Below are 26,738 nucleotides of genomic sequence, written 5' to 3' on the forward strand. Positions count from 1 at the left end.
GCTTTCCTAGCCAACCAAATATCAGTGGTTGCCAGGAGCCTGACTCTCATCTAAGACCTTATTCCTATTCATGCGCTTAGCCTCTGAAACAAATGTTCTCAAGTAGCATTCCATGCTCTGTTTCTTTGGGTGGGGGTTATAGCATTAAAACAAAATTAAAAATAATTTAATTACATTATGCATAGCTAAGGCCCTATTTTTCAGCTTGGAGGTTGAGAGAAGGCTGGGAGTCATTCTCAGTTATGATGGGGGAAAATGTATGGATGCCCAATGTGACTGCAGAGATGGTTCCTTCCTGTCTCCAGCTTCAAGATGGAGGTCAGGAAGGCTTGTTTCGGCACTGTGTGTCCAACACTGAGATAGGCAGGGATCATCTCTGCAAATGTGCTCTAGAAGCCTCCAAATCACAAGCCCTATCACCCTCACCAGCTCCAAGGATGAGAAGAAAGCTAGAGCTAACCATGCTTGCTGAAAAGAGCTTGTCTCCTCAGTAACACTACTCAAGAGTGGGGCAATTGCAAAAAAAGGGCACAGCAAAAAAGTTTACTAGATAAAGTCAGAGCAAGAACAAGTGGGGGTGGTGGGATATCCCTGTTAAGGATTTATGATCTTCGAACCATAAAAAGGGGTCTGGCATACTTTCACTGCAAGTGCTAGGGGCCATAAATCAGCAGAGTGACACATGTTATTCTGAAGTGCATAGGAGCTCTAGCCCATGGAGTAAAACAAACAATAGAGACAATAAAGTTCAACAAGTAATTGCTTTACTTGCTTGGTCATAAACAGGTAAATGGTTTCAGCTATATACACAGGCTTTCACCGCAGCCGCTGGTGAAGGTACACTTAAAGTTCCAAGGTGCAAAATCTCTTTCTCTCCGTGTTGTCAGCTTGGAGAGATAAAACAGACTGAGAAACAGATCACTGTGTTCTGCAGAAACTGTGCATGTCCAGAAAATGGTTTCCATAGAAAATGTCCTTGGATAGACAAAACAATCAGCACTTCGCTGCTTCTTGAATCTTCTATCAATTTCTAGGAATGAATGAACATTTGCACTCACCCCAGCAAATCTTTCCTCTTCACACACAGTCCCTTCACTTGCTATAACCCCCACACCAAGCATTTTTCTCAGCAAACAGAGAAACAGGGAAGGCAAACAGAAAGAGAGAGAGAGAGAAAATAAACTCCCCTTGTCCTCTTTTAACTGCCGCTCACCTGTGTCTTCTTGCAAACATTCCCAGTTCCGGCTGCTGTGGAAGCAACAGGAAACTCTGCCAGGTTTCTAATTTAAATTTCACACACACACCCATCCCCATGTGAGACGGCCCACATCTCACGATGCTTACTGCTTTCCCTTTTCTGGGTTGGTCAGTGGAGGAGGCAGGGAGCCTGAACCAGCTCCAGATGCATGCACCGGCAACTGGCAATGTTGCAAAAGTAACTATACGCAGCCAGGTAGGGAAATCTCTGTGATTACACATATGGCAAAAGCTTGCTTGAGGTCCATGTGCTCTGCAAGAATAGAAAGCCTAGATATTTACCAGATTTTAAAAATCCACCCAGCCACAAATTTTATTCCCCCAAAAGAGGATGTGTTTGGGGGGAAATGGACATATGGCAAACCCTACCTAATGGCTTTGGCTCTGCATACCTGAAGGAGTATCTTCACCCCTATCATTTAGCCTGGACACTGAGATTTACTGGTTACAGGGAACCAAGCAGAGGGCCTTCTCGGTAGCCATACCAGCTCTGTGGAACGCCCTCCGATCAGATGTCAAGGAAATAAACAACTATCTGACTTTTAGAAGACATCTAAAGGCAGCCCTGTATAGGGAAGTTTTTAATGTTTGATGTCTTACTGTGCTTTAATTTGTTGGTAGCCGCCCCAAGTGGCTGGGGTAACCAAGTCAGATGAGTGGCATATAAATAAATGATGGTAAACATGATTTGGGCTCCGCTTTTGAAAATGGAGGACTGGTTGGAAGTAACATAGATTTTGCTGGGACAGAGCTCCTCCGAGACTTGATGACCAACATAAAGGACTACCAACAAAACCGGCAGAGAGGGACTGAGAGAGATTTGAGGGCCTCGGACGTGAGGAATCCAGGCTAAGAACTGATATTATGGACATATTTTGGGGATGAAACTGGGAAAGGGGGGGGAGAGTTTTTGAATCCAAAGGGTGCATAATTTTATGTTGTTTTTTTCTTAGTATGTTTAGTAATTATTATAAAATGGGGAAATCTGTGGAAGGGAATTTGGGTCGACCTTAGAAAAAGACGTTATGAATTAATTGAGGTATAAGTTAAATTTGGTTAATGAAGAAGAATCTAGTTAAAAAAATAATAATAATAAGGTAAAGGTGGGAGATAAGAACTTGCTGAGTTAACTATTGGAATTAGGATGTATGAGGGGGAGGTGTGGGGAAGTCAGGGAAAGTGGTTAAGAAAGTAAGGATTTGAAATTATGCATGTTTGTGTTTGTGGTTGTGTGTCTGTGTTGTGTATTGTGTATTTATATAAAATCTGAAAACTCAGTAATATATATATATATATATATATATATATATATATATATATATGATGTGAACAGCCCTGAGATCTACAGGTATATGATGATATACAAATGTAATAAACAAACGAACATGTGTGCTAAATATTGCTATCCATGTGCACATGTGGAACCTAAGAATCCCAGAGCTTCATCTGACCCAGCTTGGAAAACAACATAAACATGGACAGTTTGAACAATCTTATAGAAACTTCCTGGTTCCCTTCCATGATGGAACCCATGCTATTGGCACATTGTTGTATAAAACTTACTGAAGCTAAGCTTAGGACCAAATCAAGTGTAAGGACTACTTTATAACCACTGCTTTTTGTTTTGATTTTACTGTTACCACATTTATCTCTTACTTGCTTTATTACAATCCCTTTAATAAAAGGCTAAACTTTAGAAGTCTTTATCTAACTATTATGCTATCTCAGGGTCTGTCTCACCTACTTACCTAGCTTGCTTTGAGCTTATAAGAGGAGTTCAGAAGAAGCTACAGATTGGGCTCTGACCTGAACAGACCGAAGGAGTGCTAAAAGGACTACCCAACCTTCAGACAAAGGTAGTTTCAGGGTAGAGCAACTGGTTTGGTCTTACATATTTGCACCAGCACCACAGGAGACGCTGCATCAATGATGTACAACAGAGTGCAAGAGGTGGGGGTCGCTGAATTTTAGCATTGCACAGGGTGCCACTCAAATTTGAGAGTTTAAAGTCTGCCACTGTTTCAGATTAATTTCCACAGTGAGGGGAAAAGGAATCAGAAAGAGAAGTGGTGTTGGCAGCTGGTTAAGATATTTAAGAAGGATATGAATCTCAGTGTTTTTTTCTCATAAAGATGATGTGAAGTATGTATTTTGTTACAGGTTTTTGCTTTAATGCTTCCCCCCTCAAGTTCTCCCATTGCACTTGGGTTATGGAAAAGAGAAAGTCATTTCACAAAATGCCTCCTTTGATGAAATGCCTGAAGCTGGTCTTAAACTAGGTATAGAAACAAGGTGCCCTCCAAACTCCAGCATGGCCAACAGTCAGCAATGATGATGGGAGTTACAGTCCAACACTATCTGAAGAGCTTCATGTTGGCTATCCCTGGTCTAAACCAAGCACTAGGCATTTCAACATTGTGACCTCCAGATTTTATTGAACTCCAACCCCCATCTTCCCTGACCTTGGGCTATGCTGTCTGGGGCTGATGAGGGCTAGAGATCAACAACATCTGGAAGGCACAATGTTGGCTATCTCTGTTCTAAAACAACCTTCAGTTATTTCATCAAAGGAGCCAGAAAGTTTGGACTTTCTTGCCAAGCAAGCTGATGGTGGGTGACACCAGAAAACACTTGTTTCCTAAGTGTTCCTGCAGTCTGACAAAGGAAATCTCTCTGGCTTTTAAGCCAGACATTTATTTATTTATTATGAATGCTCATGTGGAAGAAGAGTCCAATTTTATTTGCTGGATCCCTTTTCTTCCTCAAGAGGGCTTCTTTTTGTTGAGGAGAGGCAGGCAGTTGATGGAGCAAAGTGTTTGAGTTGGATTTGAGTCGCATGCTGAACCTAGGGTTTTATTCACTGGCTAAGTGCTGAGTGTGCCATCAATCCACCTCTTTTAGAAGCCTTGAGTTATTAATAAAGAGCCTGGTAATCTAACACCTGCTCTCAATCTTCCTTTTGGAGGGCATAAAAAGCCACAAGACCAGGCTCAGCAGTTTTCAGCTTCTCTAGCACTTGTTTTCTTGTTGTTGTTTTTTTAAAAAAAATCTCTGCCACCCCCCCTTTCCCCCACCCTCCTGCTCACCTCTCACAATCTTAAGTGTTGATGCTTTATGCTTGGGGTTGGAAATGAAACGTGTTGTTATCATTGGGATAGTGTTTTTATCGCATAAATAATGAACCAAAGCAAGAGGAAATACTGGCACCAGTTGGAATTACTGCCTGGCCTGGGGTGAAAATAATCAATACACTCTCACTTACCAATCTCATCTGCATGTCGACTCCATCTCGTGGCCTGTCTCTCTACAAATTCATTTCATGGGAGGACCAATAAAGTATGTTACTGGCATTGATCTGGTTTATTCATAGCTAGGCATAGAAAATGCATCATCTGAAATTAATAGAAAGGCTTGTGTTTATAACTGTGAAAAAGTAGCCTGGTGCCAGAGCATTGTGAGTGAAGGGTGCATCACAAGGATATGGGAGAAAAAGATTGGGAGGACTGAGGAACTTTGTCCTGTGTGCATGTATGTGTGCAAACCCCCCCCCCCCCCCCGAGAGAGAGAGATTGAGAGAGAACATTGTAAGAAAAACCACCTCTGGATCAAACCCAAGGTCCATCTGTTCCAGCATCTTATTTTCCCATTGTGATCAGCCAGATGCCCCTGTAAAGCCACAACCACTAGAAACCTTAATTTCACTGGCATCAGTGACTTATTACTTTAGTGCTGATCTGTGTCTGACTCTGGCCCTAACACCTATATTACAACTTCTCTTCTTAATAATACATTCCAGCAGGGGGAAGCACCTTTTGTTTGGGGCCAAAGACTACTTATTTATCGATAAAAATGTATAAATCATATCATAATGAATACCAAAGTGTTTTACAATATCTATATTAAAAAATGCATTTAAAAATTAAAACCAGAGACCATTAACTAACTGTTATAGAAATATATTTTCTCAATTGCTTGCCTAAACTTGGTGGTCCACGAAAGTTTTCAGCAGGTGCTTAAAGGTTAAAACAGAAGAGACTTGCTGAATCTCTAGTGACAGAGCATTCCACAGGACTGAGCTGATGACAATAAAGGCTTGTTAATTGTCAAATGAGCCTCGCTAACTTGGAGGCAACCAGTGACAGTCCTTCAGATGACCGCAATGATCAAGCCGGGTTATAAGGCAGTCCCTGAGGTACCCTGGACCTAAGTTGCTTAGGGCTTTGGAAATTAATGAAAGGACACTAAACCTGGCTCAGTAGTAGACAGGCAGCCAGTACATGTGCTTTAAGGAGCGTCTCCACCCCCATCGTCCTGCCCGGACACTAAGGTCCAGTGCCGAGGGCCTTCTGGCGGTTCCCTCGCTGCGAGAAGCCAAGTTACAGGGAACCAGACAGAGGGCCTTCTCGGTAGTGGCACCCGCCCTGTGGAATGCCCTCCCACCAGATGTCAAAGAGAACAACAACTACCAGACTTTTAGAAGACATCTGAAGGCAGCCTTGTTTAGGGAAGCTTTTAATGTTTAATAGACTATTGTATTTTAATATTCTGTTGAAAGCTGCCCAGAGTGGCTGGGGAAACCCAGCCAGATAGGTGGGGTATAAATAATAATAATAATAATAATAATAATAATAATAATAATAATAATAGTTGTTGTTGTTGTTGTTGTTGTTGTTGTTGTTACAAAGGGGCCACATGTTGTTATTTATGTGCTCCCATCATCAGTCTGGCTGCTACATTCTGCACAAGCTGGAACTTTTGAACAAAACCTAAGGACAGTCCCATATAGCACACATTACAATAATCCAGCATCAATTTACCAGCTTTGGATTTAACACACACCTGCCAAGCACCCTGTTTTAAGAGGGACAGCCTCACTTTTTAAAGGCAACCTGGGCTCTGCCTTTATCCCAGGGCCCCCTGATTTTGCATGGCAGGTGGGAAAGCGCTGCAGCAGGTGGGGAGGGTGAGCGGTGAGGGCAAGGGTGAGCAGAGGAGGCAAGGGAGGTGACCACACACAAAGGGTCCCCTCTCGGCAGTTCAAGAACTAGCCCTGAGCTTGTCTAGCAAAATGTGCATTTGTGATTTTGGCTGCAAATCCCACATATATAACATTGACATCTCATCATCATTTGTTTGGCTTTGCTTACATCATTGCATTATAAAACCTGATTGGTTACACAGCATGGCATAGCCTTCTTTACCATTGGCTTCCAGATGTTTTGAACTATTGTCATGTATGAATGTTGGGTCCAAGGAAGATGGCGAATTCGCAAAGCATGCTACACTGCCAGGCGAAGCGAGAAATTGGTTATATCAAGGAAAAATGTATAAGTGTGTCCAAAAGAACATTGGTTTTGCTTAATGAAAGCAAAAAACCCCTGATGCAAAAATCCCCTGATAAAAACAGGACGGAACTGGTGATGAACAACAGTAATAAATATCCTCTGAAAAGAACAAAGACAAGGAGGAACTGGCAGTGGGCCACAGAGAGATGATAAAGGCCTGAAACACGTATGTATTTCTGAGGTACAACAGCAAAGGTGATGCAGTGGTCCAGAAGGAGAACAGGAGGAGAGTGGTGGAAACTCAATCGTTCTAAAAGCCAGCCCATAGACGCCAAGGGGGAAGACTATAAAAAGGGCAGTCTGCTTACCCTCAGTGTCACCGGGACCAGCGCTACAACCAGACACCCACAGCTCTTACGTGAGACTTGATCAATCCAAGTGAAGGGCTGTGTGTGAGTATTTGTGTGAATGTGTGAGTGTTTGAACCTTTCGGTACCAATGTATTAATGTATACTTGACTATATGAAATAAATGTTACATGAAAGGTGTGTAAACCCAGATCTGGTCTCCAACGTGTCTTATTGAAAGCCCTATAGCATATGGGATATCACTTGTCTATCGGGATTTCAAAGGAGCCAAATTACCACGGTTTGGTGACACTATCACTCCCATCAAGCACATGGTATATTCTATCACGGATGACAGGAGTTGTTATCCAAAACACCTGGAGAGCACCAGGTTGAGGAAATCTGTATAGGGTATGGATGCTTTGGAAATAAAGTGGAAAGCATAGATATTTGAATTAATACATAAGAATCCCTGGTTGGGTAAGATCACCTATCTCATGTGATCAATTCAGACAGGATGATTCAGTAATTGCTATGGGGAGGAAGGGTAGTAGTTAAGAGAAATAATGGCACTGAACAGGATTGGGAAATAAGAATATTTGCATAGATTAATTTTCAGAGAATATTTGCACTCTGTTATTACATGTACATTCCATTCTACTTTAAGAAAATTCAGCATGCCTTATAATGGGAGCCTGGAATAATTCCATGCAGGCACTGACCAGAGTGAGACAGAGTAGTAAGCTTGTGCCATCCAACCCTTGTGGGGACACTTTATTTCTCCAGGATCTGACCCAATATTTTGACCAGCTTCTGGCAGATTTGTTAGGTAATCAATTTTTAGTAAACAAAAAACAAAAACAAAAACAAGACAGTTATTTGACAAATTTATATGAATAGGCTGTGAACCCACTGGGAGGAATTTCGATAGCACAAAACTGAGAGAATCTCTAAATATCCTCAGAATAATCAGGTGGATTGAAATCTTGCAATATTAACTTGATGGATGGAATCAGTTAAAAGCAAGTAAACTGAGTACAAAAAGCATTTAACAATTGACAGCCCTGTTTCAGAAGGCAAAGCAGAAAAGGAATAGTGAAGTGCTTAAGCCAGCTACACAGAGGAAGATCAGGCAGAATACAGTAGAGGCTGAAAATATAATTTATTGGCCAAACAAAGCCAGTAAAGGAGCGAGGAGAAAAAACCAAAGATGTCAGAAATCCTTTCCTGAAGAAACAGATAACTATGAGAAATGCTATGCCAGTTTAAAGTATGTTGTGGTCCCTGATTTGTTGACATCACCTGTGCAACTAAAGCAGGAAAGGGAAAGAGGCCATAACCGGAGAAAACAAAAATGACCATGAAGTTGACATCATGACTCTTAGACTGGGATTACCAAGTCTTGTCATGACTTAGTGTCAGGGACGTGGCTGAAATGAACGCCTGGGAAGAGTCAAGCTCTGGAGATGAAGGACTGCCAGAACAGAGAGAACCAGAGTCTGACTCTGGAGACGAAAGAGTGCAGACAGAGCAGGAAGGGGTTAGCTCAGATAGAGCAGCACTCAATAATAATAATAATAATAATAATAATAATAATAATAATAATAAATTTTCAAGACAGTTCACAGGCAGGGGGAGGAGAAGAGATAGACGACATTGAGGGGGTTGCTACCAGTAGAGAAGCAGTGTTCAGAGAAAATAATAATAAAAAAATCCTTCCAGTAGCACCTTAGAGATCAACCAAGTTTGTTATTGGTATGAGTTTCCGTGTGCATGCACACTTCTTTGGTGTTCAGAGGGCTCTTCGTTTGAGAGCGGGGGGGGGGGGGGATTTTCACCCACCTTCTCCCCGAATCAGAAGAGCTGAAATGGTTAAAATACAATGGAAGTATAAAAGAGGAAGGACTTTGGTGCCCATTGTGCTGTGACAGGGGTGGAGACTCAGACTGACCAACTCATAGCTAATGGTGGCAGGCCTGGAACCGCTGGATGTAAATTGTAAATAAACGTGCATAAATGAGGAACATCGCCCGGCTGTGGGGCATGGAGGCCGCTCCCTGCAAGGCCCTTTCCACCTGGCCTAGGGGTTGACCCAGATTCACCAGCCCCACTAGAGAGGCTCCTCATAAGGCCGGAGGAAAATCGCCTGGCTGTGAGGTGTGGAGGCTGCTCTCTGCAAGGCCCTTTCCACCTGGCCTAGGGGGCAGAGCCCAGTCTCACCAGCCCCACTGAAGAGGCTCCTCATGAGGCCGGAGGAATATCGCCCAACTGTGGGGCATGAAGGCCGCTCCCTGCAAGGCCCTTTCCACCTGGCCTAGGGGGCTGGGTCCAGACTCACCAGCTTTACTATGTTAAATATGTGTTCTGTAGTTGACCTCCTTTGTGATGTTTCATTTTGAAATCTTTAATATAACATTTTAGTTTTCTCTTATGTAGTGTAATTAAACTGATACAACTTGTTTGTTCAAATTTTGGGGAATTTGCACCCCCAGATACCTAAAACTTTTCCTAGCTATTGGAGTCTTCAACATTGCTGTAAACGTCTGTTGTATATGAATGGGGTGGTGTATGAAAAAGCATTACCTCTGCTTTCTTAAAAGTTTCTTGCAATCCTGAGACCCTGGAGAACTGTTCCAACTCTGTACATAGTACTTTGCCTGCTGTGATAGGGTCAGAGGTGCATAAAATTATATCCTCTGCAAAGAGGCCTGACTTTTGTTGGTTTCTGTTTGCAACCACTCCTGTACAAGTAGGTCCCAGGGGGGTTTGGGCTTCTACATGCTGGAGGACCAGAAGCATTTCCTTGTTTGCAGCTGATGACATAGGGACAGGGCTCCCAATCTGGACAGTGGGGTTCCTCTGTTCCAGTGGAATGGGGGCTAAGGTTCTGCAATGGTAGAGGCCCACCCTGGCTAAAGATTTAGGCACTGGCTAAATCTTACACCTGTTAAGCTCACCTGTTTCTATCATTTGGCGACAAAGATCATCATTCATCTAAAGAACAATTGCTATTTCAGGCTCTCACACGAGAGCAGAATCTAACCAAACTGCTTTTGGTTCTGAATCAATGTAGATCATTTATGGATATTTACGTATTTATCTACTGCTTTTCCTCCCAAACTGATGTTTTGTGTTGTTGTTCCCTAGAAACTCTTGGTTCGTAAGCTGCTTTGGACAAGTGCAATGTACATTGTTGTACAAAATGCAATGTAGATGGACAGTAGTACTTAAAATAAATATGTAATTTTGAAGAAGCCTCAGACTTTATTGGCACATCTAGTGAAAGATATATTCAAGACTAAGTCCCACTGAAGGCCATTGAATGGGCCTTAGTCATGGCTTATCTAAGCCCCATGGGGGGTACTGGGACCTTGACTAACTGGGGTGGCTTTTTCAGAGAATCTGCCTTTCTCCCTTCTCTCTTGCTGTCTATCACAGCATCCACTTGCATGTATGTTATTGTATCTCAAGTTGTCCAAAGATTTCATCCATTCCCCAGCTATAAATCCTTAACTTCTCAGCTGGCTTCTCTGTCTGCTTCATGGGACAATGAAGCAGAACAGGTGAACATCTAGATGGCACAATTTCCTACCTGCCATGTTGATAGGAATGCTGACACAAAAACCACAATTATCTAATCTGAGAGCACACCTTGCACTGCTTACTGAACGACATTCGGTAAGAAGTGGGCAACGGAATAGTGATGATGCAAAGTTGTTTCTTGCTGTCTCTACGGTAACCCTGCAGCATGTGAGGAAGGGGCTAGGAGAATATCAGAATCAGATGATGTCATCATGGAAGGTGGAAGAGCAGCCCAGGGGTGAGAAAAGGGTGATCAGTTCACCCTTCCTGATTGACCATTCATCTTCACAAATGCTCCCTACACATGTTTAAACATAGTCATCTGAATTTTCCTTTGGAGTTTGTTACTATCTTCCATGGAGACGATGTTGGAGAAAGAGAATTGCACTCTGGAGATGGCCAGCTGAGAGGAAGTTGTAGGAAGTACTCAAACCATACGATTCCTGCCTTTGTAACTTATCCCCACGATATCAAAATAAGCTCCAATAGACAAGATGGGAAGACTCAAGAGCAGCAGGTGCAGAACTTAGAACACTCCAAGCAGGCTTTGGAAGACACAGCACATCAAATGATTCCTGCCCTCCCCAGCGGAGGAGGAGACGAGTGGTGGTGATAGGTGACACCTACTGAGGGGAACAGAGGCAGCAGTGGAGGAAACAGGATGTCCTGGGAGATGTGCTGTCTTCCAGGTGCAAAGACTGACGATATGCCAGAGAAGTTGCCAAATGTTATCAAGCCCACTGATCACTACCCCTTCCTTCAGATTCATGTGGGTACAAATGATACTGCCACACGGAGCCTTTAACATATAGCAAGGGGCTATGAGACTCTGGGCACGGAGCTGAAGAGCCTTGGGGCACAGGTGGTCTTTTCATCACTCCTTCCTGTGGAAGGTCATGGCCCAGGAAGAGAGAGGGGCTGTGTTGAGAGGCATCCACTGCGTGTCTCGAACCCCACTCACCAATGCTATAAAGGCATCCAGGAGGACAAGGAACACAACTTTGAGGCAGTGTGGCGTGACAAAAGCCACCTGAACAAATATTAGCTCCTCAACTAACCAACCAAAGTGTTTATCCCCTGAGTACTGCTAGGATTATAAAATTGTCATCCCCAGCGAGATAAGAAATGTTGTTATCCTAGATGCCAAAAGAATATGAAGAAGTTAGAAGTAACTTATGACTCTGTGGCCCTCCTAAAATCACATGAGCTGTTTTGGTCACAGAACCATTTGAGTATTTCAACTCTCGTCCTCTGCGGGAAGGAGTATTCCACATTTGGAATACTGTACAGTGCACTGTCCTGGCCTCTCTACATCAAAACAGGTCTTTGAGATCTGGAAAAGGTGGAGAAAAGAAAAACCAAAATTATCAAGGGGTTGGTTGAGGTCCCTTATGAGGAAAGGTTGGGGCCTTTTAGTTTAGAAGGAAGGAAGCAGTCTTTCAGGTATTTGTCACATTCTGAGTCACAATGACCCTTGGTCACCTCTGTTGCCCTTCCTCTGGGCAAACCCACTATAAGAACATCAGAAGAGTCTGCTGGATCAGGCCAATGGGTTTAAAAGAAGATCAGATAAATTCATGGAGGAGAAGGCTGGCAAAAGCTTCTAGCCATAATGAGTATTCTTTGCTTCTAAGGCCAAAAGTGGTAAATGCTTCTTAATTCCTGAAATCTGTGGTTTTATCACTTGAGCAGCATGCTGGGTGGGGAGAAAGAGGTCCCAGTTTCCCATGATGCTCTGCAATTTTTGGTGAGATAGATGATAGATAGATAGATAGATAGATAGATAGATAGATAGATAGAGATCAATAGATTGATAGATCAATATAGATGATAGATCGATGATAGATAGATCGATCGATAGATAGAGGTATATTCATATACCACCAACTCCTAAAATATCTACATGGTGATCAGGATATAAGCAAGTGCAAAATAATCACTAAAATGATTGCCTGCTCAAAAGTAATTTAAACAGCTACACTTGGCATACAAAGGTCTGCAAGAGAGGCTAGACAACCCAATGACTATGAGACCCTTCAAACCTAAAGCAGCTCAGGCACACTGTCAGGTGCCAACTGAGAGGTTTGATGAGCTTCTTAGGAGATTTGATGTAGGTCTGAGCCACATGGCAAACCCTTCTGATAATAGCAAGGTAGGCAAAAGGAAAAACAAAATAGCAGGATATGGATAAGCTTCAAAGGCTCTAGTAAAGCTGGCTTTACTTCCCAAAGAGGTAGCACTACCTAGCAGATCTACAGCAAGTTATCCACTTCCAGGACACCAGTACCTAGCTCTTCTCAGCTCTGCACAATTTCCTCTTGAGTCCTTCTCCTCTACCTGTTTTAAAAAGTAAAACTACATTTTTTTTTACAGATATGCTTCAGGAGAGACTTTTGTGAAGGTGCTAGTATGCTAAGGATTTCCTTCTGCATGCACTGAGTGACACCCTCTTCTCATACTATTGAACAATATTGAGCACAATAGTGTTCAAAGGTAACATTGGAGGTCATCTAGTCAAACTCAGAGCAAGATATTTTCAGCTACAGCATCTCTGACTGTCCAAGGATGGCTAATCTGTGGCTTTCTATATGTTGTTGGATTACAACTTCCATAATCCTGTGGTAGCTAGGACTGATAGGAGCTGGAGTCTAGGGACATCTGGAGGCACACAGCTTAGCTATCCCTGGAGTATGTAGTGCAGTTGAATCACATAAATTAGAAAATAACATTATAGAAAACGGTAATAACCTTGGCGAGCAAAATACATGAAGTGTGGCACCTACAGCATTACACTACACAGCATTAGCCTTCATATGAGTAAAACTAAACTGGAGATAAAAAAGATAGCTTCCAAACAGCTACACATCTTCACGTTACCTGCACTGCTTTCAATGTCTATTGTACAAGAATGCAGAATGTATCATATCCTAACAAGAAATAAGAAGGTCTGCAAGAGAGGCTACACACTGGGCTGCCTTCCCCTCCTGTAGAAGGAGCCCCTTTCTCACCTGTCTATAAAGGCTGGCTGGCTCCCTCCCTGACCCAGCTGTGCTCTGGTGTCCAGGCAGAGAGGTGGATGCTGGTCAGCAGAACAGGCTCTGTGACCTCAGTGAGTAGCTAAGGGAGGCATTGTGAGCTCCTCATTCAGGGGCTGTTTAAAAGGCCAGGCAGGCACCCTACAAGTTAGTTATGGTGTAGCTATGGATATGTTATATGGTATATGGTATATGAGATATGCTATATGAAATGTGTCATATGATATAAGAGATTGTTAATAAAGGAAAAGAAGAAAAGAAGAAGAGGCTCCTCATGAGGCTGGAGGAACATTGCCCAGCTGTGGGGCATGAAGGCCGCTCCCTTCAAGACCCTTTCCACCTGGCCTAGGGGGCAGGGCCTACACTCACCAGCCCTACTGTGTTAAATATGTATTCTGTAGTTGACCTCCTTTGTAATGTTTTATTTTGAAATCTTTAAGAAAATATTTTAGTTTTCTGTTATGTTGCTTTGACTGTATACTCTATATTTGACTTTCTTCAGATTGTTTTATTTATGTTTTATTGATTTATTATGCTGTAAACCGCTTTGAGATTTTTCCTAAAAATATAAAGCTGTATGGAAATAAAAAAAAAACTGCCAACGACATTAATTCTTATCAGAGCTTGCTTGCCTTCCTGGCTTACACTTAGGATAGTAAGAGTGGGGAAACTTGGCTGTTGATCAGGCTGCACATTAGTACTGTGCACAAAATTTGACTATTTGGAGGGACTTTGGCATTGAATGAGTTGGGTTCAGACAGCGGCTCATTGCTACAGGTTGAGCTGGGTGGCACAGAGCAGTCTGTGTCTTCCAGTGGATGGGACATCAGGCATGTTGGATGAAACCCCATGAAAAAGCCAAGACCTACGTCTGTTCACCAACTGCATCTTCCACAAGAAGCTTGGCCTAACTTCCTCTCTTCCTTTGCTCCTGCCTGATACCTCTCCCACCCAGATTGCGTTCACCACTCAACAGCTATTGAGAACAGGAAGCAATCCTGTAGGGTGCAGTTGTGGCTCTGCTCCTGAAGGAAAGCTGCACACACAAAAAATCCCTCCAATTAACAGTTGCTGAGCAGAGAGAGTGATCTAGAGGGAAGCAACCCCCAGTCTCAGCTGCAGAGGAAAGAGATGCAAGATCTTTTCCCATCACTTCTCAACTATATGCTCAATTAGAGTTCTGAACCTCTAATTGCATATTAGCCCTGCACCTGACCTTATTCAGGACTGGATCTGGGGCAGGGGGTGTCCTCAGGTCAACTCAGAGTAAGTTAACCTGATGTCCACTTCTGATTGGAGCCATGCGGGACATCGTGTGTGTTTTGGGGTGTGTGTGTGCTGTCATAGTGCAAGCATGGACACAAGATGAAGCTTGATCTCACAAGTTTACTTCATTCACATTGATTTGCACACACCTAAACCAACTTGCAGTTGAAGCTCCAATATTTTGGCCACCTCATGAGAAGAGAAGACTCCCTGGAAAAGACCCTGATGTTGGGAAAGATTGAGGGCACAAGGAGAAGGGGACGACAGAGGACGAGATGGTTGGACAGTGTTCTCGAAGCTACAAACATGAGCCTGACCAAACTGCGGGAGGCGGTGGAAGACAGGAGTGCCTGGGCGTGCTCTGGTCCATGGGGTCATGAAGAGTCAGACACGACTAAACGACTAAACAACAACAAAACCAACTTGCACCCATTCTCTTCTTTTGTGTTGCCAAAGGTAGATAAACACCTGAGTTTGAACCCAAATAAGTCATATTCAGAATCTATTTATTTTAACAGGTCTCCTCTACAATTTAGTTGGATAACAATTCTTAGTTATACCCATGACTCTCCAGTCAGGGAGTCCCACTGTCATCAAGGCTGGGAAAAGCTCCAAAGAGTGGCAAAGTCTCTCTGCTATCCAGGATATGGAAGTATTCTCTGCAGCTGTCCATTCTATTGACTACTTTTGGAGCTCTTCCAGATCTTTGCCTTCAGGCAGACCTGTCTGTTGTCTCTGTTCCCTCCCACTCCCTGGTTTGAGGCCAGGCTGTTCCAGACACTACAAGGAATGACACTTGCACCCAAGAGGCTCTTTTTTACAGTCCTAATACAAAATGGCTTCTCCTGGCTTCTCCACTCATTTTCAAGTTCCTGAAAACACTTTTAAACAAAGAACAAAACACTTGCCAAGGGAAATCAATGAAGAATGCTCTAGACACAATTTCTAAAACAATAACCTTTTGCAGAGAACTTGAAAACACCAAAGCAAGATGAAATGACAGCAAAAAAGAGAAATAAAATGGCTGTGAAATCCAAAGATGTTGTTGTTGTTTATCATAGACCATGTCAAAGAGAATTAGTGCAGTGTGTGGTAGGGTCATTTAGAGGGCAGCTCACCCAGTGAATGCCAAGAGCATGTCTGCTCTTCCAACCACTTAAGGCAAGGCAATGACGGATAATTCCATTAAGGGAAGCCAAGACCCTGTTTGTGGAAGGCAAACAGCACTTAGCTGGTTTACATGTTCTGCATCTTTCCAATCTAGGAAGGAGGAAAAGATGGTCCAGAGAGCTTTTATCAGAACCGCTGGGACTGATTCATCCAACTCTTTCTGAAACAGAAGAGTCATCAGAAGGTGGCACCTCCCATAAAGGTTCTCATTGTAAAATGCTTCTTCTGGAAGGGTCTCCATGTTCCTAAATACATATAAAATAAGTTTCCATGATTTAGTAATTTAAGCACATTAAGAGCAAGTGTGGTGTAGGAGTTCAAAGTGGTAGTCTTGTAATGTGGTGAACCTGGTTCACTTCCCCGCTCCTCCACATGCAGCTGCTGGGTGACCTTGGGCTAGTCACTCTTCTTTGAAGTCTCTCAGCCCCACTTACCTCACAGAGTGTTTGTTGTGGGGGAGGAAGGAAAAGGAGAATGTTAGCTGCTTTGAGACCCCTTAGGGTAGTGATAAAGCGGGATATCAAATCCAAACCTGCTGGGTTAGACCAATGGTTGATCTAGTTGCCTTATACCCAGACCATTGGTCCATCTAGCTCTGAATTCCATACCCTGTTCAGTGGCTTTCCAGGATTTCAGAGATAGTTCTTTTCTGCCTATACCTGGAAATGTTTGTTGGGGGGGGGGGTTGTATTGGAAACTTTCTGCATTTAAAACAGATGCCCTACTACTGAGCTATGGCCACTTTCCCCAAATGGCCAAACAGTGGGCAAAAAAGATATCCATGAGAAACTCCTAAGCAGTACATGAGGGAAAGAGCATTCTCCTATTTATCCCAGCACCTAGTATTCAATAGCATCCTGTCCTTGTTTCTGAACGCTCTACACTTCCATCATGACTAAGAGGAATTGATAAATACATTCTCAGTCAATTATTTCCTATTCCCTTTTTAAAGCCATCTAAGCTGTGGGTTAAACCACTGAGCCTTGGGCTTGCCGGTTGGAAGGTTGGCGGTTCAAATCCACGCAACAAGGTGAGCGCCCGTTGTTCGGTCCCTGCTCCTGCCAACCTAGCAGTTTGAAAGCACGTCAAAGTGCAAGTAGATAAATAGGTACCACTCTGATGGGAAGGTAAACGGCGTTTCCATGCACTGCTCTGGTTCGCCAGAAGCGGCTTAGTCATGCTGGCCACATGACTCAGAAGCTGTACGCCGGCTCCCTTGGCCAATAAAGCAAAATGAGCGCCGCAACCCCAGAATCGGTCATGACTGGACCTAATGGTCAGGGGTCCCTTTACCTTTATCTTTTAAGTTGATGGCCACCATCACATATTGTGGCAACAAGTTCCATAAATAAAAGTGAAATTCTATGCATGTTTGCTCAAAAATAAGCCCTACTGAGTACAATGGGACTTACCCAGCCTCCCCCCCCCCAATCAATATGTATAGAATTGCAACCTTACAGTTATGCAAGGTGTGAATAAAAGTTTATTTTAGTCTTTGCTGGGTCTCATGCCAACCCTTGTAAGAAAACTAAGATACAAAGGTGGGGATGTTCTCTCCTTGAGATGTCTGTTACCAGAGCATTTTGTTATTCTTTTTATCGATTTTGTACTTTCCCTGCAAGAGGCCTCAATTGTATTGGCATTCTGCCAACCTTTAAGATGCTCTCATTTACACCAACATTCCCTTAACCTCTCAGCTTGAGTAGCCTTTTTAATTGCTGTGCTGTTTTAATAGGATTCTTTTAGTATGTATTTTAATTATCTATATATAGAGAGAGAGTACAAAGCGTTTTTATGTTTTGTAAGCTACTTAGAAGCATGGGAATTCCATTCCTGGCCCTTTCACATGTTGGCAGAGTGCGCATAAGCCCACTCAACTCCACTTTTCCATGCCCTTGTTCCACCATGCCCCCAATCCACCTTCACTGCCCTCTTCCAGCTCTAAAGGGACCTACATGTCAGTGGTCACTCATCAGTTGGACACTTGCAAAATGGTATCTGCCTGTATTACAATACAAGTATTATCAATACAATACTGTATTATCAATACAAATGATAATGAAGTCTCAGTTTTCTTATATCAGCGACTTCATCTTGGCTGTGAGTCATGGAAGACCTGCTCCCTGCCTTTTTTCACCTGGCCTGGGAGGGTGGGGCCCTGACTGACTCCACCTACAAAAGCTGAGACTTCTGAAAAGACTCGTGGGCTGGGGTACTGTATGTGGAGGGATGTTGCGGGGGGGGGGGTTGTTGCTGTTATTGATATTAATTTTTGTATCTATTTTTATATCTTATGGTTTATGTATTAATTGTTTGGTTCTGTTGTGTATTTTTTGATGTGTTTTATTGTTTACAGCTATGTTTGCAATTACAGTGGTACCTTGGGTTAAGAACATAATTCGTTCCAGAGGTCTGTTCTTAACCTGAAACGGTTCTTTACCTGAAGCGTGCTTTCACTAATGGGGCCTTCTGTTGCCGGTGGAGCACAATTTCTGTTCTTATCCTGGGGCAAAGTTCTTAACCTGGAGCAACCACTTCCTGGTTAACGGAGTTTGTAACCCGAAGCGTCTGTAACCCGAAGCGTCTGTAACCCGAGGTACCACTGTATGCAAAATCTTTTCATGCTATAAATTGCCTTGAGCATGGATTTAACTATGGAAAGGCAGCATACAAATAAAATAATGATGGTGGTGATGGAATTCAAACTTGGATAAATGGGTTCCCACATAGTCTTCCATCCTCATGCTGTCCAGATACAGTGCTGCTTAGACTGTGGCGAGAAGTTGTGGAGTCTGTGGGTGGCATCTGCAGCACTTCTTACTTGAGACTTATGTGAGTGCATTTCAATCCATTTTGGTCAAGTTAGTGTGCAAACTGACATTGCCTCCTGGGAGATCTGTTGCTTAGGGTCTAATGACTTAGCAGTTCACAGCAATGTCTGCCACTCCCTCCCCTCCCCCAACTGAACTGGATCATCTAGCTGGGCTGGTGGAATAAAAGCTGGGCTACTTTGGGGCAGCTGCATCACCAGTTAGGGTGCCACCAAAGGGGTTCACACCTTGGAGGGAGAGCAAGGACAAGGACCAGCTCCTTAACACCATCTGTTATGGTGTCAGCCTTGCCTTAATTATTTCAATTTGTTTAAAACTGATTTTAATTGGTGGGGTTTTTATTTTTGTTGCTGTGTAAGAGAAATAAAATACGTGTCTGGGAGGAGAGGAGTGGAGGAGAGTGGGGGGACAATTGCAGTGAGGGGGTATAGTGTGGGAGATGGGGCAGGCCAGATAAGTGGGTCCTGATCCAGCGGTTGAAGACCAGTAGTCTACAGGGAAAGGGGGCTGCTATCTCAGCAAGAGCCTAGGAGAAACTGAGAGAATCTGTGATTCTCTTCGCCTAGCGGTTTTTTTGTCTTGCGAAGCAAGCCCATTGATGGATTAGCGGATTAGCGCTATTAGCGGCTTATCTGCTGATCGGATCAGCTGATAAGCGGCTTAGAGGCTTAGAAAAAGGGGGGAGGGGGGAAAACCCGCAGGAACTCGCAAGGCATTGTCGTCTTGCGAAGCACGCCCATAGGAAATTCATTTTGCGAAGCACCTCCAAAACGGAAAACCCTTTCGTCTAGCGGGTTTTCCGTCTTGCGAGGCATTCGTCTCGCGGGGCACCACTGTATGTCCACACTGCCAGGTTAGCTCCTCCCTTTCCAGACTTGAGAGCCTTTAAACCAGGTGTCAGCAAACTTTTTTTGCAGGGGGCCAGTCCACTGTCCCTCAGACCTTGTGGGGGGCTGGACTATTTTTTTGGGGGGGGAATCCCCCCCCACTGACTCTCCCCTCCCTTCTCCACAGCCCCGGATGAGCCCTGGTGGCTGCTTACCTGTGCCTTGCGAGTGGCAGGGGCTGGCGGCGGCAGCAGCGGAGGGACAATGAGCAGTGCAAAAGGACTGGCTCCAGAGAGGGGCTGCTTAAAATGGCGCTCAGCCAACCGCGGCTAAACAAAGCCCAGCCCCCTTTTTCCTCTAGGCAGGGCAGGGAGAAGCCAGGAGGAGGGAGGGAGGAGGCGCCGCCGCAGTGTGTGTGAGGGAGGGGGGGAAATGGTGCAGCCCAAATGATCAGAATCCCCATGCCGATCCATGCAGCGATTCCCAGACCTTCCATGGGCCAGGTCCAGAAGGCAATTGGGCTGGAATCAGCCCCTGGGCCTTAGTTTGCCGACCCATGCTTCAAACCCTTTCATTTATTCTGACATATAACACTAGTTATAACATTATCCATATCATATCACACCAGTTGGTGTTTAAAGTCCTCCATTTAATCTGATTTATAGTGTGTGCGTGTGTGCGCGTGCGTGCGTGTGTATGTGCATGTGAACACACACATGCACACATATTGTGCCCTGAAAAGCTATAGATGAAAGTTAATGCTGGGGCCCTCAAGTGCCTTTGCAAAGTGAAATCTGAAATGCTCTATTCCTTTCGGCTTTATTCTTACGTCTTGCTGGGGATCGAGAGGGAATTGTGAATGTGTTACTCTTTGTATCACTTCCCAGGAGCTCATTTTGGGTATTAAGAAACAGCCTCTTGCAAATGCATTTGAATGGGAAGCTATCAAAGGAGGGTGTGTGTGCTGGGGGGGGGGGGAGAGAGAGATTTTCCATTTTATAAATGCAATCCTTCAGGGGGCGTTATTACTCTCCAAACTCCTGCTAATGTCTGCTGGAATTAGGCATTCTTACCAAGGTCACCAGCCCCCTTCTGTTTTTATAGGCAGGATTGCTTCATTGCCTCAGTGTTCCTGAAACCGAAATCTGGATTCTGTCAGCATTTCTCGCAAATGATGTTTTTGCTTCTCATTGGTGAGATCAGCTGGCAAGTGCTAACTGTTTATCGAGGCTCTTTAGAAACTGATTTACAATGATACAAATTCAAATAATATGCAAAAGTAAAATTAAAAAGTGTATCAATTAACATACAAAAGTAGAAGTGTGTCTTTCACTCCATTGAACATCTCCGCAGAGGATTCATTAGCCTATGGATGGGGGTGGGGGCAGAAACAGCATTAAGCAGGCAGAGCGAATAGCCTCTTTAGCAGGAGGGGGCAGTGGGGATGAAAACAAAGGTAGAATTCCTATTGGAGGTCCAAAACACAAACAAGGTTTATCTCATAGAAAGGTTGTTTTGAACACAGTGGGGGAATGCAAAAGACTTCTAAATGCTCTTTCGGAAAACTAATTTAGGCTTTGGAAAGACGTGGTGGGTATAAATGCTGGCTAAAGCAGGTGAGAAATCAGAAATGCCACGACTGCAGCGATTTTTCGTAAATCACTGCAACCCGTAAGTTGCTTGAGACATGTGGTGAGTACATTTCAATCCATGTTGTTCAAGCTGGTGTGCAAGTAGGCAATCTCTGCTGGGGGTGCTATTGCTTGGAGCAATTGACAGCAACTATTGCCAGCCCACCACCCTGAAATGGAACATCTAGCTGGGCTGGTGGCATAAAATCTGGGCTGCTGCCAGGGTGGGCACATCACCAGTCAGGGTACCACCAAACGTGATGAGACTAAAGTGACTCACCCCTTTGGAGGGAGCAACTTCAAGGGAGATATGGAGGGCACGGACCACATCCTTAACATCATCTGCTATGGGGTTGGCCTTGCCCTAATTGTTTTTATTTGTTTTAAATTTGTGGGGTTTCTTATCTGGGAAGGAGGGAATATGGGTTATGGAGGAGAGGCACTTGGGAGAGCAGGGGTCACAACTGCAGTAAGGGGAGGTATGGTGGGGGACGCATAGTGGACCAAGAGTACATGGCACAGGCAGGTAGTGGCTGTGCTGCATGCCAGAACCTGGGGAATTGTGGCTGTCCTGTTAACTTGGAAGAGGTTACTTCTGTGGCAAAGGAGTGTATGGAAGGAAGCCTCTCCCCTTCCTGTTGCCCAAGTTCAACACAACGGCCCTGCAGTGCTGCAAGTGGGTCTTGCTCTCTAACAACAGGGGACAAATGGTAGTCTGGAAGGATTGGATGTATGCAGGTATATTGACTCTGGACCAGCTGAGAGATGAAGAAAATGGATTTGTTTCGTTAAAAGAGAAGTATCATTTATCAGAGGTGGCCCATTGGCCATATTTGCAGTGGCAACATTTGTTAATAACCCTCTTTGGACCAGCAGGTTTTAAAGCATCTAAGCAGATGTGGAAGAACAATTGGCTAAATCCTTTGAGGCAAAAATGTCAGTGACTATTTTTTATAGATATTCGTTATCAATAAATCAATTTGATATGAAGACTTTGAGAAATGAATGGAATCGGAGGTTCCTATATGACATAGACAATGGGAGAGAATTTCAGCTTCTGTAGCAAAGTTGTAAATGGATTTTAAACAGCGTCTTATACAACAAAAACAATATTTAGAATCTGTTGGACTCTGTTACATTTGTATAGAAAAGGCCTATCTACAAAAACGTACTCACTCGCTGGATCATCACCTTGTTGTGGTGAGTGGGCTTGCACGTTCCTATGACCCTTGTGAGCGAAGCCATCAGGAATCTCGTACTCCCAGCAGGGTCATCCAAGGTGGTAAGGTTAAAGGGGAGGAGCTAGACAAAGAATGATCCAAGAAGTCCCCAGCAGCAGAACAGGTGGATGATAACAAGCGGTATGTTACAGTGGCTGGGAAGGCGGATGAATGCTGCAGCAGATAAGAATCTACTGGTCATCGTGACTACTCATGCCATTGGAACAGAGGCTTACTGCGAAGACTGTGCGTTGCTCAGTGTACACTGATCTACACACATAAAAGAAATTCACGCACAGGCGTCTTCCAAAAACCCATCCCAAACCCCCAAAGTCCCATGGCAATTGGCAAATGGTAACAGGGGCAGGATCATGAACTCTGGAAGCCCCTAGTCATGAACCAGCACATAGGCGGTGGATACAGATTCAGTCGTTCTGACTCAAGGAACGAGGCAGTTGAGCAGCTCGGCAGATGTATCCATGACTGAGCAGCCCTTTTTAGGATCCACTCTGTGTGAGGTTTGGAGTTTACAGGGTTAACATCTCTGTGCGTCCTGCATCTGGGGAGGAGCTTCCTATATCCGGGAAGCTGAGTTCTTCCTCTGTGAAGTTACTTTCACTTTTCTGCAGAGAGAGGCAGAGAGACATCATGTCTGCTGTTTCTGATGGAGTGTTTGTTGTTTTATCTGTCTGATGTAAATAAAGCTGTCTAGTTTAGAAGAACTACAGCACGTGGACTCTCTCTTCACTCACACATCGAGCACTCGGTGTGTGTGCCCACTCTGCTACAAGTCCAGGAATTCTGTTGCTGTGGAAATGTACCGGACCCGTCACTCTGCTCACCCCGAAAAGAGGAAGGGGCTAGAAAAGGAGCCCTAAACATAGTCTGCTTTCCTTTTTTCCTGACTGGATTACAGTGCCCAGCGGGGTCCCCACCTAGCAGTCATAAAAGACCATTGAACTTTAGAACATGGAATACACAGACTTTGCCGGATAACACAGATAATGAGTGTCATGAACGCAGAACTGCCATCATTGCAAGAGAGCTGCGACGTTTTAACATAAATATTGCAGCGCTTCAAGAGACTCGAAGAGCAGGTGAGGGACAACTGAAGGAAGAAAAAGGAGGCTACACATTCTTCTGGAAAGGTCTATGGTCATACCTCAGGTTGAATGTGCTTCAGGTTGAGCGCTTTCGGGTTGTGCTCTGCGGCGACCCGAAAGTAACGGAGCACGTTACTTCCAGGTTTCGCTGTTTGCGCGTGCGCAGACGCTCAAAATGGCGTCACATGCATGTGCAGAAGTGGCAAAATGCGACCCGCGCACACGCAGACGTACCATTGTGTCTTACGCTCTGTTCAGGATGCTCCAGAATGGATCCCGTTCGCATCCTGAGGTACCACTGTATCTGCACAAGAACATCGAATACATGGGGTAGGCTTCGCTATCAAAAATGATTTTGTGAAGCTCCTGTCAGAAGTCCCTACCGGCGTTAACGAGCGACTCTCAACCAGTCGAATAAAGCTCACCAAAAACCAACAGGCTTCTATTATAAGTGCTTATGCACCAACACTGGATGCCAATGAAGACATTAAAGAAAAAGTTTACTCTTAGCTGGATACCACCCTATCACTGCCATGATCATACACTTTGTTGAAGGGAAATTCCCCACTGGAGTAGAAATCATATATCAAACAGATGGAAAGCTCTTCAATCTGAGCAGGCTGAAAGCAAAGAGTAAGGTTACCATAACTTCAGTCATAGAGCTTCAGTATGCTGATGACAATGGAGTGTGCGCACGCTCAGAGGATGACCTCCAAACCATCCTAAATATCTTCGCAGAAGTTTACAAAAAGCTTGGCCTATCACTCAACATCCAAAAAACCAAAGTGCTGCACCAACAAGTACAAAATAACCCCTCTGCAGTGCCACAAATCCAACTCAATGGTGTAACGTTGGAAAATGTCAATCACTTCTCCTACCTGGTCAGTTATCTTTCCACAAGGGCAGACATTGATACCAAAATCCAGCATCACCTCAGCTCTGCGAGTGCAGCTTTCTCCTGATTGAAGTGCAGAGTGTTTGAGGCCCCGGACATTCACAGGAAGCCAAAATGTTTGTTTACAAAGCTATTGTACTACCAACCTTACTGTATGGCTCATGAAACATGGATCACTTATAAATGCCATTTCCGCGGCATGGATCGGATCACTCTGATTAAAGCATTCGATCCAAAGCTGGCAAGAGAAAGAAGGGACAGTGCCAGGGCAAGGCACACACCCCCTCAGAAAGCCTCACAAAGGTCTGTGAGGTGTCAAGAGGTCTGGCAGAAGTGCCGTTCTCCTGCCTTCTTCCTGAAAATTCAGCCGAAAGGGGGGGGGGGAGAAGAGTGGTTGAGAGTGCTCCTGGCTAAACCGCAGCTCTGCCAGCTGAAGTCACAGGCTGCCACCAAAAGCAGGAGATTTTCCCAACATTTGTAGCTGAATGAACAGCAAGCAGTTTAAAATCTATTCTATTTTTAAAAAAATAATCAGCGAAAATGGGAACTAAAAAGGAAGTCAACTTCCATTTTCTGGAAACTGCAAGGGAAATGTTTGTAAGTTGCTAAAAGAAATAATATTGGACACTACCCTGGTGAGAATCTTAATTTTTGGGGGGAGAATTTAACAGCACTGACTTTGATTTGACTTTGAACTGGAATGTGCACTCTATCAGTCCTAGACTAGATGGATATATTTTATATTGGAGCTTGATAAAGGAGTACTGGCTCTCTGGTTTCTTCTTTGAATTAATAATACCTGGATCTTCACAATCTGACCCAAAGCTTATGCAACAGTGAACTATTTGGACCTTAAGCTGCTTCTGTGTAGTGAATGGTGCTGGGAGCAACTTCCACTGTGTGTGTATCTCACCTGAGATTCTCAACAAAACCCACAAGCAGTGCCTGAGTAGAGCAGTCTCCTCACTTGTGAATTCCCAGCAACTAGTACTCAGAGACATACTGCCTCCAACTTATCATAGCCTTATCCTCGATTAATTTGTCTGATTCTCCTTTATACCCTTCAAAGTTGGACATCATCACTACAACATTTGGGAGCTAATTCCATAGTTTAACCATGTGCTGTGTGGATAAGTCATTTCTTTTGTCTGCCCCAAATCTTCAACCTTCAGCTTCATTGGATAGCCCCAATTTCTGGTATTATGAGGGAGAAAACCTTCTCCACAGCCACACCATTTAGAAACCTATACCATATACCTCTTACTTGCCTTTCTGAAAAAACAAAAAAATTCCTTCCAGTAGCACCTACTAGGATTTTTTTTGTTTTGACTATGGCAGACCGACACGGCTACCTATCTGTAACTTGCCTTTCTGAAGATACTGATATGGTGTGGTAGCCTTTCCTCATAGGGAAGTTGTGGCAACCCATTGATCACTTGGGTTGTCCTTCTCTGAATCAGATTTGCTCCTGTCATGCAGAAAATAAAGTGCCTGAACCATGTGACAAGAATCCCCAGGTTAAATCTCTTGGTGATTTATAGATCATTTCCATTGTGGTACAGCTGAGTGTCACTGTACCTTCATTTTTCCTCCTGAGTTTGTATGGACCTGCTTATGAGACTTCAGATGGAGTCACACATTATTAAATGGTTGGTATTTTGGGGGGAACATGAACCAAGAAGTAACATAGTGTGGACAATAGTTTGTAACAACATCCCCCATGTTCGTTACACATTTGGGTTTCCTAGTGAAATACTACATTTTTAAAGTATGCCTGATTTGAAATAGGGCAAAATTCCAGAAGCATACAATCAACTTTTTCGATGATTTTCTGGAAAATGGTGATTTGAAAAGAGAGGGATGAATATGTCACATTTGACTTCTCTCTAGGTTGTCGTTATTATACACAGAGTAGACCTATAGAAATTAATGAACGAATGCCCATTATTTTCTATGGGCCTACTAAAAGTATAATTAACATTGGGTGTAGCTCTGTTTCTCTTTCTTAATCTTAAATTCAGTTTGCTCCATTTCTGGTTCAATTTGTGATTAGAAACAAAAAAGCACAAACACCTGTCTCCATTTTTGTACACATTTTCTCCTTTTTTTTTTTTTTTGCCCAATACATGGATTTTCTCCAAGCAATTCCCTTGAATATAATGAATTTGTACATTGTACATTTTTTTTCATAACTATACACATTTTTATGTGGACTTTCCACAGCAAATTTGTTTCTGCATGCATTTTTTTTTTTGGGGGGGGGGGTTAGATAACTATATTGCAAAAGTC

General features: G+C 43.7%; 2 long non-coding RNA genes across 2 annotated transcripts in view; both read right to left on the minus strand.

Moving 5' to 3' along the window:
* Positions 1-26,738, minus strand: part of LOC310698658 — a 268,507-nt gene that overhangs the window by 164,551 nt on the left and 77,218 nt on the right. The gene's annotated exons all lie outside the window — the stretch shown is intronic.
* LOC310698641 lies at positions 743-10,546 on the minus strand. Its single transcript, XR_014521644.1, has 3 exons — positions 9,110-10,546; positions 4,520-4,649; positions 743-1,510 (listed from the first exon to the last, which is right to left on the minus strand). It is a non-coding gene; the product is annotated as an uncharacterized lncRNA (long non-coding RNA).

The sequence above is a fragment of the Podarcis liolepis genome (assembly GCF_965112155.1).
Source record: "Podarcis liolepis genome assembly, chromosome: Z".
In the NCBI taxonomy this organism is placed as follows: Eukaryota; Metazoa; Chordata; class Lepidosauria; order Squamata; family Lacertidae; genus Podarcis; species Podarcis liolepis.